Source organism: Sylvia atricapilla, chromosome 5 (genome assembly GCF_009819655.1).
Source record: "Sylvia atricapilla isolate bSylAtr1 chromosome 5, bSylAtr1.pri, whole genome shotgun sequence".
Taxonomy (NCBI): Eukaryota; Metazoa; Chordata; class Aves; order Passeriformes; family Sylviidae; genus Sylvia; species Sylvia atricapilla.
The window spans coordinates 25,377,290-25,392,460 of NC_089144.1; the positions used below are offsets into that span (position 1 = coordinate 25,377,290).

The following is a 15,171-nucleotide window of genomic DNA, read 5'->3' on the forward strand; positions in this document are numbered from 1 at the left end:
TGCTGAAGAAGTTGATCTGCAGCTTCTGAAGCACAGTCAAAGAGCATTAGCTGGATCTGAGAAGTCTGATTCTGTGATACGAATGTTGACATTGTTCTCTCTTAATTTTCTTTGAAGTTTAACAAGATTGAATGCCTGGAAATAAGACCTAAATACATTCAAGACAGCAACAAAGCACTAATTTTGACAGAAAAAGCAAGGAAAAACCCAAAACTCTGCATGTTTTAAAACATAAACTTATTAATCCATAGATTAAACGTCTACTTCGAGCTTTTGAATACAAAGGGTTCTTGAGACTCACATCACTGGGAAAATGCAAAAGGCAAGGATCTCAAGGGTTTTTTTCTGTCTTATCATCTCACTCCGCCCACCTTTCATGACACACTGGGAGTGGGCACTCAGAACACAGGCTGTTAGGACCTGACTCAGTATCTCCTATGCTCATACTCCTCTGGATCCAAACAATGTACTTAGAGGCCTGAATTTTGAGCTGATACTAAGATATGCAAAGACAGACCACATTTCAATTAGAGGATGTGGTGCAAGCACTGCAAGCTGTAGCTTTGCGAAGTTTACTCTAGACCTATCTGATGAGGAAGCGCAAGTGATGACACACATCTGTGCCACATGTCTAAGAAACACTCTTCCCTTCTTGTCTGTAGAACTGTGAAGCACTTTCAGTTGAAGAAGATGTTTTTTCAACACTTAAAGCTTTAGTGAAAGCACTATAAAATAAGGCTCTGGATGCAGGCGCACTCAGTGCAGTGCTGCGATCCCCATGAGAACTCAACACATTCAACCACAGGGTGCTCCTGCTACCTGCATGTCATGGCTGGAGTAAAAACTGCTTTAAGTCCCTCTGAACATCCGCACCCATGACGGTATTCAGAGAACTTGTGGCTAATCTCTTTGTTCTTAAAAGCCGTCACATGCAAGGCCCTCCGCAAATTGTTTCTTCAGCTTTCCCAAACATAAAGGAACTGTCGAAACACAAGAGGCTTTGAAGTCAACACTAAATCATTCCTTCTTGTGCACATTTCTTGTTTCCTAAAGATGTGACCATTTGGTAAACTGATTGAGCAATCAGTTCTTGGAAAAGAGTGACTGTGTCAATGTTAAATTGAAGGTCAAGAGGACGCTGCTCAGAAGTGTGAAAAATGCTGTGTAGGACACTTCCCCATCCTTCCAGAAATAGAATCACTCCTGGCTTATTTTTACACTGTTCCTACTATTTAAATATACTTGTAAAAGTGGACAACTGTGAAATCAATCCAACAGAGGCAAAAAATCCAAATATAAGAGACAACAAAAACGGAACACATAACAAAATTATCAAATGTTCTCAAGTGACACTGGAAAAAGCTGATGAAAATATATATATAATAAATAAATTTAGCAAAAAATAGTTTCGTTTTCACAGTTGTTAAGCAGATACAGCAGAATGCTTCAACAGAAACCAGGGAGCCAGCAGTCTGGTGATTCCTGAAAAAATTTAGTCGATTGGACAAACTGAAGAATATTTTCAGTTCTAAAGGACTATATATATCAACTGGAATTACTACTCAACCTAACAGGCCTTAAAAATAGCTGACATCAGACAGCGGCAGTATGTCTTATTTCAAAGCCTAAAATATTTTGTTTCTACTTCTGCTTTCCCATTTTATCTTCATCTTCTTTGCAATTAATTATTCAGTCAAAATAAGAGGCTTTTCTCCTGAAGTACTTGGCAGTTTATGATAGGCACACGTATCAAGAAAAGACCCACCACTCTAAATGTGAACTGTCTGTAGATTCATAGTCTAATACTACAGTATATAAGGTGAAAAAAGTCCAATGGAAAATGTGCATCATCCACCACAAACAAAGAAACTGCAGTATCTTCAGCTTGTAGTCTGGTGTTGTTCAGCCTCACAGAATGGTACTGGCACGCTTTGCGTACTTACAAAATAAATTTCTCACAGTAAGTAAAATAGGATTTTTTTTGAATTGTAGGCAGAAAGTGAAATGGAAACCAAGAATTCTATTATTTGGAGAATAATCAATATTTTGTAGTAACTTCCAGACATCCTGGTTTTTTGTGTTAGCACACATCTGTATTTACATCTTCTACTAAATTCTTCATTCTGTTAGTAGTTTATGAATTTCTCACACATTTATTTTCAAGAAACACAACTGTATGATTAGTTACAACTTCTAGCCCAAAGATGTACAGAAGTGCAAAAGTATGTCCTTTAAAGAGTGTCTATGAGGACAAGGGTTGAGTGTCTAGCTGATTAAAGAGATTAGCATACCTAAAGAAAATTTCATTAGAGAAGTGTCTAATTTAAAAAGTATGAAATCCTAGAAGGAAAGAAAGTCCAAAGAAAGAAGATGGTTGGAGAAGTATCAGTATGACTTAATGTCAAAGTTTTAGGACAAAGACTATACTGAAGCATATAGGTACTCATGGCAAACAGAAGGCAATACTGTGTCCTTTCTAAACACAGGACAGTGTCAAGGGATTTTTGGAGTGGAGTTTTAATCTTTATACTTCATGTCCCTCCTGACTGGACCATAACGGGGTTGCTAAGGATTGTATCCAACAAATCCTGGCATTCATTTTTTAGGGTCCTGGCCTATCCTATCCACTATTAATCTGATGAGATTTACATATTCTTTAATCAAGAACAGAAGATGTTTCTTGGAGTAGAAATCCAGTTTACACACAAGCATAGGCTACTCTAGTCACAGGAAGACAGGATGCAGAAGAAAAAAAACCAACAAAAACCTAAAAACAAAAACCGCAGAATAGATAGATACAGTACTTGGAATTCCAGTGATGTGACTACTTTGGCAAATAGGAAGAACAACAATATTCTCCGACATCTAGTCCAAGCTTGGAAAACTGAAGTGAAAGGGGTCTGATACAAAGTCTCATGCTTTCCTCTGCTGCACAGCTGAAATTCAGATGAAATTCATAATTCAGGTAAAATCCTTCTCATCCTCATAAATAAGGATCAGATTTATGATAAAAATTGTGCAAAGATATCAACGTACTTGTTCCAGGAAGAAGAGACTTGAGGCATAAAAAATAAGAGCTTTCTATGCATTTATATAGAGACTGCAACTAATACAGTACTCCAGGAATATGAACAATGAAGATGCTGTGGTATGATTTGCTTCCAATAAAGTCTAGAGTCATAAAAGTGTACAACAGGAAAGGACTGAGAGACTGAAATTAAAACAGAAATATGCACTATAGAAGTACGTTAAATATGAAAAGCCTCTTCAGACAATTCACAAGAATGTGCATACATATGCATATATTTAAAAGATAATTCACTTATCTGTACAAAGACAGCTCTAGTGTAGTTTGGGTAACTGATTTGGGTAAATAACCTGGTATCATGGTCTTGAGGAACCAAAGCTCCATAATTATTTTTTTTAAACAACAATCTTTCTCTATCCACTGAAGATTAAGGGAGCATAGAAATTTCACAAACATTAAATCCTATCCTTTTGTTCCTAAACTAAAAAATTATTATGGGCATTATTAATATTAGAATTTCTGCTAATATTTTTTAGAAACAACCCAAATGACACTTGTAATTAGAATATATTTTATGTAGAAAATAAATTAACCTGGTTTTGAAATAATAGCTCAGTCACAAAAGCTATTACATAGACTCTCATGGAGATACCTATGAACAGATAGGAAACCACACTTTCTAAGTAGCTTTCTAAGTAGCTTTCTAAGTACAGTTTTGCTTGGAGTTGCATAAATGTGAATCCCTACAGCCCCTCGACATAATACCAAGGGTCTGGCCTTGGCAGAACAGATCATAGAGTCACCTGCCCAGCCTGAGAGAGAGGACTTCCCAATGGTGCTCAGCACACAATGGTTTGCCCTGGTTTCTCCCGTCCCTAATGCCCCCAGCCCTCTGGTTTCTCCTTTCCCTTGTGTCTCCATTGGTTGTGGGACCCGGTGACCGGCCCCATCTTCCCTATAGGACACTGACCTTACCTGCCCCTTGCTCCACCCCCATACCTCAAGGTCATTGGCTGTTGTACCCCATACTTAACCTTGAGCACGGCACATGTTTGGCCCTTTTTTTTTGTCCTGGATCCCACTTTGGCACCTGGAAATAATAAACCTAACTGGAACTGATCTGGTGCAAAGGCTTGCTTGCCTCTCCTTGCTGAGCTAACCTTGTGGCAAGGGTGGATATGTGAGTTTTATTGCTTTGCCTGAATTCTTCCCAAGAGGCCTTTCCACTGGAGAAGCTGACTGGGATCTGGCAGTAACTCCACTCATGAAAAGCACACTGCTACACAGAATCAAAGTAGAGAGAGCGAAAAAAAAAGTGCTCCTTCTTTAGGCTACTGAATGCTACTTCTAGATTAGAATGATATATCCCAAATTCCACATAACATAATCAGATCACAGTCCAAAACAAAATTGGTATTATAATGCTTTTGTCTGCACACTTCTGAATTTTCATAAATCTTGGATTGTTTCCTTTTATTGCAGACCAAGGAAAGATGTGCTTGTTATAAGAAGATGCAGCTTGTTTCCTCTACCACACTGTGATCATGCTTTGAAAAATTGATACAAACAGTTACATCATCAGTACAAGCAGTTAAATTACTCTTTCAATATGTATCATATTAACCAATACTATCTTTCTTCTACCACTATGGCATTTGAGTACTTACTATTTCACTTTCCTTTTAAATGCCTCAAAGTCATCTCCAATCTTTACAAGGCTAAATAAGTTTTCTGGTTATCTTTAAATTTTGAAACATGCAATATCCTTCATCCCCCTTTCCAGCTCATTAATAAATATTTTAAACAATGGTATTTAATGTACAGGTCAGGAGAAGACAGAAATGTTAACCTTTTGCCATGCTGAAAATTGACAATATACTCCAATATATGCATACTCTATCTTCTGTCTCTTGTTTCTAACCTATGATGGAACTTTAACTTTCACCTAGAACTATTCGGTTTTCTTAATAAATCACTCATGAAGGCCTGTGTGGACCGTGTCAAAGGCGTTTTGAAAGTCCTTTGAATCATCTCTTTTGGTCTTCCCTTAAAATAAAAGCTTTTTTTTTTTGAGACATTTACAAATATTTCTTGTAGACTCAAAACACTAGATTCTTATTAGATGAAATGGAGATGTGTGTGCTCTGCAATTTCAGTAAACTGAGGCCACAGAAGAAGAGCATGGTTTGCCCTGTGAAAGGGCAGACGACGAAAAACAGCTGAATCAGTAATGTAGAAAAATGAATTATAAGGCCATATTTTTCCTGTTGGAATGAAGAACTTCAATGCTCACAGTAAATCACACAGGTGATGGAAAACTTAGAAGCAGTGGCAGCAGCAGTAAAATGGGAATCACTGCAAGTGCACAAAGGCCCCCATGATGCTGACCAGAAATGCTGTCAGCATTGCACAGACACTGAGGGAGATGATAGTCCTGTGAAAGACGAGAGATGACAGTGACAGACTGATAGGAAATACCTGTCATGATAGCAGGCAATATATGCGTCTAAGCTCTCTATACATAGACTGGAGAAGTCTGAATGACTGACTTGGAGGAGGATAATGAGGTACTTCACAGTCATTACAGGCAGCACAGGAGAGAGTACAATAGGGCTTATCTGAAAATCAAAAAGTAGAAAATTAACGGCTTTTTTTTCTACTTTATGAAGAACAATGGGTATCGTGAAGTCAGATGGTGAAGGACTATAAAACTGAAAACAAACTGCCTGTATTTGATGCTTTGAAGGGGAACTGGGGAAAGACGCAAAGAGAGATGTTAAGAAAATCTTTGCAGAACACTGGGAGCAATGAGACAAGATGACATTTGTCATGTGCAGAAAAGAGGCCAGTTGTGGTATCTGAAATGTGGAGAACCTGCCTGAGAGTTTCAGCTCAGTCCACAGCTTAAGAAGCTGTACCTTAGTATATATGAGAGATAGAAAAGATACCCAAATTCCAGATGTTTATGTTTCAAGCTTAAGACAAGTAATGTGCTGATAAAGTTGACAGTGACAAAGAAAAAAAGTGAAATTGGAAAGATTATTCCTGAAGTTTGTATCAAAGCATACACAGGCAGGTATGAGGAAGGTGGGATAAGTTGCATCTGCATGGACTTTAGCTTTTTTGGCTGGTAGTGTGTAGGGTTGGTTGTTTTGGTTTTGTGATTTTTTTTTTTTTTTTTGGGGGGGGGGGGTGTGTTTATTTTTTGTTGTTGATTGGTTTTGTTTGTTTGTTTGCTTTTGTGTATGTGTCTTTTTATAGAGTAAGTGCTATCTGGAGTGCAAATCACAAAGATGATGACTAGAGTTCTCATTTATATCAGCCATAATAACATTTCTTTTATGAAAATGGCAAAGAAACATTTAGAAGGAAAAAAATAAAACTAGGAAAGTGTAGAATGGAACTAGGAGAAAAGAAACTCCCTACAATTATTGAGAATAGCATACCCACTGAGCTCACACACTGGCTAAGGGATGAAGAAGTTAATGTCTGAGCAAAAGAAGTCAATTAAAGAAAGGAGCAGCTTCAACTATGAAATTTTTAACAATTTCTTCTGCTTTTACCAGGAAAAAATTTTTTTTCATACCGCTTTTTGTGGCAATTCCCTTATCACAGCAGAAATAATTTAAATTTTCTTAAAAATAAAAGAAGTCCAGTAGAATGGCACAGTTAACAAAATCTGTTGATATTTATTAGTGGCACTGCCAGATCAGCCGAAAAACGGAGTGATAAAAAGTGAGAGAATCTGCCATATCCCAGAGTCTGTCCTTGGACACTTGCTGTGAAAATCCACCTTCATTTGCAATGGGTGAACAGGTTATGCATAAAAGAAGACAGACTTTTTTCTTGTTGACTGCTCAGTGTGAAGTGTTAGTTTCTCAGCAGACAACAGAAATAAGTTGCCGGTGTGATAAATGTAACGTATAAATTTGTGTATAAAATATTGTATCAAAAGTTTGGACTATTAAAAGGCTACTTGAGGGCGTTTCCGAGATTCCAAGGCCTATTGTGCAGCTCTGAAACCACAAAATTTGCATCAGAAACAACAGGGCTGGACTGGAGATGGCCCATTTATCAAAGATGGGCTTCCCCTTCATGGCTGCTCAAGACCTGATATGGGTCTTGGTGGAGGATCTAGATGATGATCAAATCAGTACCCCAAAGAAAGAATCCAGGAAGACTCTTGAAACGTCTTTTCATACTTAGGGAACCCCTTTCAAAACCTTACTTGGGAATAAAGAAACACATGAATTTTTGGACTTTCAGTAGACTTAGCCTTGGGACAAATAAACTGTATAAAAACCGTACTCCAAGATCCAGCATTCGTGAGCAAGGTTGGATGGCACCTTTGCTGCCCTTACCCTGTCCACCCAACATTTGATTGATATTGTCCAATTTTATTGTGGCTTTTTAATTTGATCTTGGAAAATTGCTTAATAAATTCTTTTATTTTGGATTGGCTTCTAATAATTTATACCACTGGTGATCCTTGAAGCTAAAAGTTCCCATTTGCAAGTACAGAACGGAGCTGTTTTACCAGCACCATCTGAGAGAAATACTATTTAAATGTCTCCAAAACAGTTACTGATGTATGGTGTTTGGATTATGGAGGTGGGGAGGTATTTGATGCAACCTAACAACTCTCACTTTTGTGTAAACGTGTATTTAAATAGCTATCGAACAGATTCTTAGGGTTCTGCTTAGTGGTCAAGAAATACAGCAACTGTTAACAGTATCTGAACTACACTTCTTTTTTGGAGTCAAGGGCAGTATGTATTTATTACTTTGCCAATGACATGTGATGATATTTAAAATATGTACAACTGCTCTAAGACATCACCCAGCTTTATTTGCTTGTTATTTCCTAGCACTACATCAAAGCTATTCTAATGCAGCTGAAACGAAATGTGGGAACACTATTAACACAAATTCTGACATATTTTTAAAATTTTTTGCATTTTCTTTTTGTGACTGCTATACTGTACTCAGTATATACTAAGAAATACTAAGAATTGGGTAATAATGGTGGGAATAGGTCCCAACAAACAAAAACTGAGCAAGTCAATCAAGCCCATGGTAAAGTTCATGACTGTGTTAAGCATAAACAAGAGTTAACAAAAAGTGCATTGCACAGAATGCAGAGCTAATTTCAGAGTAAACTGTAAATGAAAACTCAAAGGGCTCTAAAGCATTCCAAGATGGAGCAAAAGCCTACTGACAGAAACAAAGGATCAATATAAACCCTTGAACCCTTACTTCTATGTTTTCTATATGTAGAAAGCAGTATCATTTAGAGGACTTAAAATGGGTCTTGCAGATGTTGAAGGAACTGTGATTCGTAAAATGACTGAAGAAAAATCTAAATCCTATATAGATTAGCCTGTAGACTTGTTGTTTTTTATTAATATTGTCTTTGCTTAATCTTACTACTTGTCTTGCTACTTTAGCATTATGTTTCGAACCTAAATGCTAAGATCCTTGATATTTAATTGTAACAATCACCACTTATTTTGCAATTAGAACATTTCAGTGTTTTAGCTGGCATCCTAAGCCACCTCTTAGATAACAACTTATACTGTTTCCAGCCTATATTTTTCTAAAATCACCTTGCTTTCTTGAATTGTTGCAGAACCCTTTCAAAACAATAATGGAGAGAGCAAGTAATCTCCGATCAAAGTTCACAGGAGGCATGTGGTTCAACACATTCTTCTCTGTGTACTGTCTTAGCTATCAGCCTGTTCAGCAATATGGTTTCAAGTCAACACAAAGCTGAATATTAACTGAGCAAAGCCTACACATTATTATATTCTGTAAGTTTAAATTACATATAAGCAACTGATTTATCTTATATTAAAACAAAGCAAAAAGAGAGATAGAGTTTCATCCAGAAAAGCAATGAAATTTAACAACAGACGAAATGTAATATTCATTAAAACCATTATTATATTGAAATTTCTTCTCTTTTTTTAGAAATATTAAACTTATGAATATTTTAAATTTTAGAACAGCCAAGTTCTATTTGCTCTTTTCACGATATATTGGACAGTATTTGTGTTTTATTAATTCACATTATATGATTGACAACATTAAGGCATGTTTGTCCCACATGAGGATGTAGACAGGCTTTAGAGGCTTATAAGTGTAGATGTGGATTACTGTTTACAGCTGATTTGTAAATTGAAGAGAAAAAAATTAATTTATATGAGAAAAGGTAGCTGGTCATCCTCAGATATCTCCCTTCAGGTGTTCTATATAGAATATAGAACTCTATATATTCTTCAGGTATTCTACAGATATCTCCCATCAATAACATACCAAATGCTCCTCCTTAATCAGCTTCTATTCATTCATTTGTTGTTTTCCACAACAGTTAAAAAGAAGAGAAAAAAAACCCCAAACTAATGCACTAGCCACAGATTGTAATTTGAAAAGAAGAAGAAAAAAATTAAGTAACCAGTAAAACTAGCTATAACTTGGCAATATATATTTTTAGGTAAGGTTCTAATAATCAAAGTAATGTAGCTGTATACAAAAGACCAGAACATGGAAAAAATGTTCATATTGAATACAAAAATAATGTTTAGATGCTATAAATGGATAAAACTCACTGCTTGCTTGATATAAACTACATTGCTGACAATATAGGGTGTTTGAGAGAAAAGAAAGCCCTTTACCATCAAGTGATGATTTTTATTTGCAGCAGGAGGGAGAATGCCTCTGGAAAAGCACTCCATTGAATTTTTTGTTGTTGCAGTCTATGCTTGAGCTAGGTGTTTAGGGAAACTGTTCTCAAATATTGTACTGACACAAAATGAAATGCTGACAAAAACATGTGCACAGTGTGATATTCCTTACCTGAGATATATTGTGAGCTAACACAAGAGGTGATATTTGAAATAATGAACTAGGTCATCCCTGGGCTTAAAAAGGCAGAATTAGAGAAACTCTGTGCTGATTTTGTCCACTAAATGGTTTGCTGAGGGTCTTGTACAAAAATATTACTTATGTTTACAGGACAAGAACACACATATGAAGTCTTAAAAAGTATCTCTCCTCCTGTTGCACACACGTCGAAAAAGGCAATCTGCCCTCAAAAAGACTCAAAAAGCAGTGCCAGTTTATGAGGAAAAAAAGGCACAAGGAACTGCGTATGAAGAATTTATTCTAGAACCCCAGAAACCTCACTTACCTTGTGATTTTTAAAAACTTCCCTTTATGCAAATGGTACTTCCTGAATTACAGCTTATTTGTGCTTTGTAACAGACATTGAAGTGAGTTCGTGTACATTTTTCAGTACGTTTTCTGCAGTCCAAAATGAGCATTCTCATTCCTTTTTAAATACAATTTCCCCTTCCAGAAAAAATTAACAAAACCAAAACTTTACAACAAAAAACCAAAACCAAAACACATAAAGAATATCACTAAGACTCCCAATGAAGTTGCTTGTGATGTGAAATAAAAATATTCACAAGACAAGCATCTCCAGGCAAATCTTCTACCAAATAATAATAAGGAAAAAAAATTCATGTTTTAAATACTATCTTTAACCTCAGAGACATTCTTCACATGAACATCCACATTTTCTATTAAATTGCTACTTTTAGACAGTACTCTGTATAGTATGATCCTCTTAATCCACAATTCAGGACTGATAATCATTCTTTCCTTTGTACATTTCTAGGGATCTGTTGAAATGCTTGACTGCCTAAACTACAGCAATTTCCTTTATGCAGTTGTAAATTAAATTTTGTAGAAGTGGAGAGTGATTTAAAAAAAATAAATTTCCTTTTAAGAAACTTAATACAGCAAAGAAAATTCAAGAGGTAGAGACTTTTGTAGCTCTGCAGCTACACAGGGAGATAGAACAAAACAAGAAGTGACAATTTTACAATTGTAGTATATGTACTTTCCTCACCCAAGTTGACATATAATGCAGGATATTTTACATAAACACAGAGCTCATGTTGTTTTTATCTTGGAATACTTCTTTCTCATCTTTTGAATATACTAATAAAGAACTTTGACTGATTTATAAATATTTCTCCCTGCTTATCCGTCACTTTCCTCGGAAAAACACAATTTGTTTACTTTATATTCTGTCAGTTCAAACGGTGCCAAAGTGACTAAGTCCAGTAAAATAAACAATACATTCCCTGGAAAAACCACAGGACCAAAAATAAACTTGAATAAAAGAAACTGTAGGACTAAAACCCAAACCAACCAACCAAAAAAACCTGAACCAAAACCAAAAAACCACAACCAACCAACCAACCCCAGAACTCAAAAAAACCAAACTAACTTGTGACCTTACTATTAAGCTCATTAGAGAGCACTGAGAAGAAAAAAAAGATCGCAGTTCTAGGGAAGAACTTCTAAAATGTTACAACTATAATTATCAGCAATAATATGCAGTTTAATTGAAGTATATATGTAGAAAAATTTGGTTTAAAAGTAACTCTTTATCATTTAATGATTTACCCATCTGTAACCAAATATTATTACAGATGGCGAGCACCAAACTAGTAGCTATCCACCAAAGATGCTGCAAATAATGATTTGGATTCTCTGACAAGCTGTCTAGATAAAAGTTCTGCTTTAGATGTTTTTTCATGCAGATTTAGAAAATTAGTATATAAAATTTCATTCCTAGTTTGATCTGTGCTTCATTTGTGTAGATCTTTATAAGGAGGTCCAGCCACTCGATATGCCAAGACTCTGAAGTTCAAAACCAAAGTCATTGCTTATTCATCACATAAACCTTGTCTTTATTACCTGGTTATTCTTGATAGAGCTGAGCAAGATCTTTCAAAGAGATGGCAGTGATACCACCAAGGGCTGTAATTTGAAATGCAGTTTCTCTCCAATACAAATGAAACTAGTCCCTATTTCACAACACATTACACAGTGATAGTGGTTGAAGTCAGGCTAACGACTCACACTGATGGCCTGTTTTTATGTAGTTTTCTTGAAACATGAACGGAGGGACAAGAACTCGTTATTCTTCTATTTCTAAAATATTTTTTGCAATCCGAACTTTCCCTTACAGGTCATAGAAAACACAGTTGTTTAACTTATGCATTTTCAAATGTACCTTGACAGTTAAAGAGAATATAATATTAAAAACAATCTATATTTAGGCAGTAAAGACAAATAGATCTATCATGTAATTCCACATTTTTCTAGCAGCAATACATAAACCACAAGCTAGCTAAGTGAATACTGAGTTAATTTATTTTCACATGGAAACTTCATCCAATTGTCAAATTTACTAACTTCCGAGTTCCACCCTGCCACTGGATTCCTTTCAACTTACTATAGATCCTGAAGGATCATCAGTTTGGAAAGCTAATATGGGAAAGTATCAGTGTTTGAAGAGCCTCTTTTCTACTTCACCGTAACATAATAAACTCCCCCCCCCCCAAATTTAAAAAAGGTCAGCTATTATTTTCATTTCAACAGCAGTGCTAAATGTCAAAGTGTTTGGCATTAAGTAAGCTTGTAAAGTGACTATTTAAAGCACACATGTATGCACCAATAGAAGCAGTTGAGAGGGTTATCTGAAAGAACAGAGAAGAAAGTACTTAATTTAGTATGAAGACTTCTGAAAAACCCCTCCTTCAAGGATACAGTTCTAATCCCACAGATACAATAATTAAATGCACTTCATGTGAAGTTGATCTGGCACTGATATACTCTTGTATAAGGTGGCTTTGTACTTCTGTGTTGTGCAAAAAACAATTATTTGCACTTAAATTATCTTCATGCATGAAGTAATGGCATTTCCATTTTACATATGGGAAAACTGAATCACAGAATGGCTTGCTCAAAATTATTTGTCATATTAGCAGCATTGGACAACAAAGTTGAGAAGAGAAATCCACTTGGTGAGTATGTGGCTCTATGAATGCTGAGCTGTTCAATTTTAGACAAGCAAAATGAAAAAGGTGATGAACTTTAACTGTTAAAATACTCCAGGACATATGTAACTCTGTTTTACACCAGTAATGAGAATATTCATAAATTAAAAACTAAGAATATCTCAAGAGCTTGTTAAATTAGCACTACAGGGATGTTGTCAGAGATTCAAGTTCTGGGCATCCAGTACAGCTTGCCAATGCAAAACTGAAACATAGAATTTAGATTTACTTAATGTAACTACAGACTGGAAACTATAGGCCCAACTACTAGTATCACAAATTCATTTAAAAAAAAAAAAAAGTTTTCTTGGTTTTTTCTTCTTTTAAATACATACTATGCTATACATCCAAAATACTCTGTTCTGTGGGTAAACAGCCACCAATTGCAGTGCCTAGAATACAAACAAAAAGCACCTTCAACTCTACTGAAACCTAAAGGAGCTGAAGGCTCTCATCCCCATGATAGATTGTGCCCTTTAGAACTATGTGAAGCAGCATGGTGGAAAAGAAAATCGGAAAGCAACGCAAGCCATTAGAAATTCTGAGCACATTTACAAAGGGCACCTACTGCATTCCAGTCCCATTTGTGTATTATTCTTCCCATGAGTACAAAATAACTCTGCTGGTTTCTGCAATACTTGTAGCCAAAATAAAGTGGTTATATCCAGATTGCTATGACACCTGCAAGGTATGGATGAAGATCAGAGACCACTTGCTCGAGATTAAGTGCCTCATATGCTCTAGGCCTTTCCTAGGTCTGGGTGTGAACATAACAGAGAGGACAGGAAAATGATAAAAATATTTTGTGATCCCAATGTACTTAAATAAAAATAATCTGCTCTAACTGGATTTCATATCAGAAACCAGCAAAGAGATTTCTCTCTAAATTATTTTGTCAACAGCATGGTAGTATCCTTGCTAACCTAATATGGCACTAGTGAATAATTAGATACACAGGGGTGTGACTCCAATTGAAGGTGTTGGCATCGTAACACTCTGTGAAAATATTAACTATGAGGTTAACTCCAATTTTCTCTTCTTTAATTAAATGCACATGGTACTAATGAGGTAACCTACTGTTCCTTGATAGCACTAATTAGCTAAGAGGAGAGCACACTCTCACACTGCAATTTAAACCTAAAAATAAGGTTGAAATATGCTAATTGCAGGCAATTTAAAACAGTACAAGTTGTAGAACTAGTCATAATAAGGAAAACTGATGGCTTTGCAGCTCTGCAGCTGTAACTTTGGTTAAAATCAAAACACCCCACATAATTTTAGAACAATTTGGCAAAATATCTGCCAGCCTCCTCAAAAATGGTTAATTCAGAGTACACAGTACAAATTTTAAAAAAAACCCACAAAGAAAAAGCAAAAGCCTACAATCCTCTTTATCTAGAAAAAGATAAACAATGTCTGACAAATATGAAAAAATCTGATGAAGTCTATGAAGAAAAATGTCCTTTTTTAAGCCTAACTTGTAGCCATTAATTTTCCTAAACACTTCTTGGTTTCATCTGTAGAGGTGTTAAGCAGCTGCAGTTTACACTGACGTTGATGGAGTCTTGGGTACTCAACTTAACTGAAAGTCTGGCCCTAAAATTAGACTCTTTAATGGAGAAAAGAAAAGGAATACGGGAACACATTTTCTCAAGAGAGGGTAGATTTTAAAGAACAAATCTGTGACCCTGTGTACAACTTTGAAGCGCATGTTCTTTATATGGTAACAATAGTTCAGCTTAGTCAGTGAGTTGCAGATAAAGTTGCATAGCAAATTAACTTGTAATAGCATTTTCAAAGTTCTTGCTTTAAAGCTTCAGCTGCTGAGTAAAGAGAAGATGGACAATCAGCCTTTTGCTATACAAGCGCTTTTGCTGACTAATGCATGGAGGGACCATGGCCTGAGCTTTGGCAGAGATAGATGACTTTCTTTTTCTCTTAGTATTTTTTTTCTCCTTTACAGAAAAAGAGTAGCAATGCAAAGAAGATAAAAGGATTACAAAATAGAGATCCTTCAATAAGATGGAAATTGGAGATCTTAACTGAATATAGGTGCAGGAAAATCTTCAACTGAATGAAAATGGCATCTCTCACACAAATGAATTGCTTCCTCTTATAATCTGAGTTGCTAAAGAAAATAAACACTAAAGAAAGTGATAACACACATATTGCCATTCCTGAAAGAAATAAAATCTGTTCATGTGTATTTATAGATATGAATGCATG

At 35.8% G+C, this 15,171-nt stretch overlaps 1 protein-coding gene across 1 annotated transcript in view; it reads right to left on the reverse strand.

Moving 5' to 3' along the window:
- FOXP2 (forkhead box P2) overlaps positions 1-15,171 on the reverse strand; it is a 261,915-nt gene that overhangs the window by 89,291 nt on the left and 157,453 nt on the right. The gene's annotated exons all lie outside the window — the stretch shown is intronic.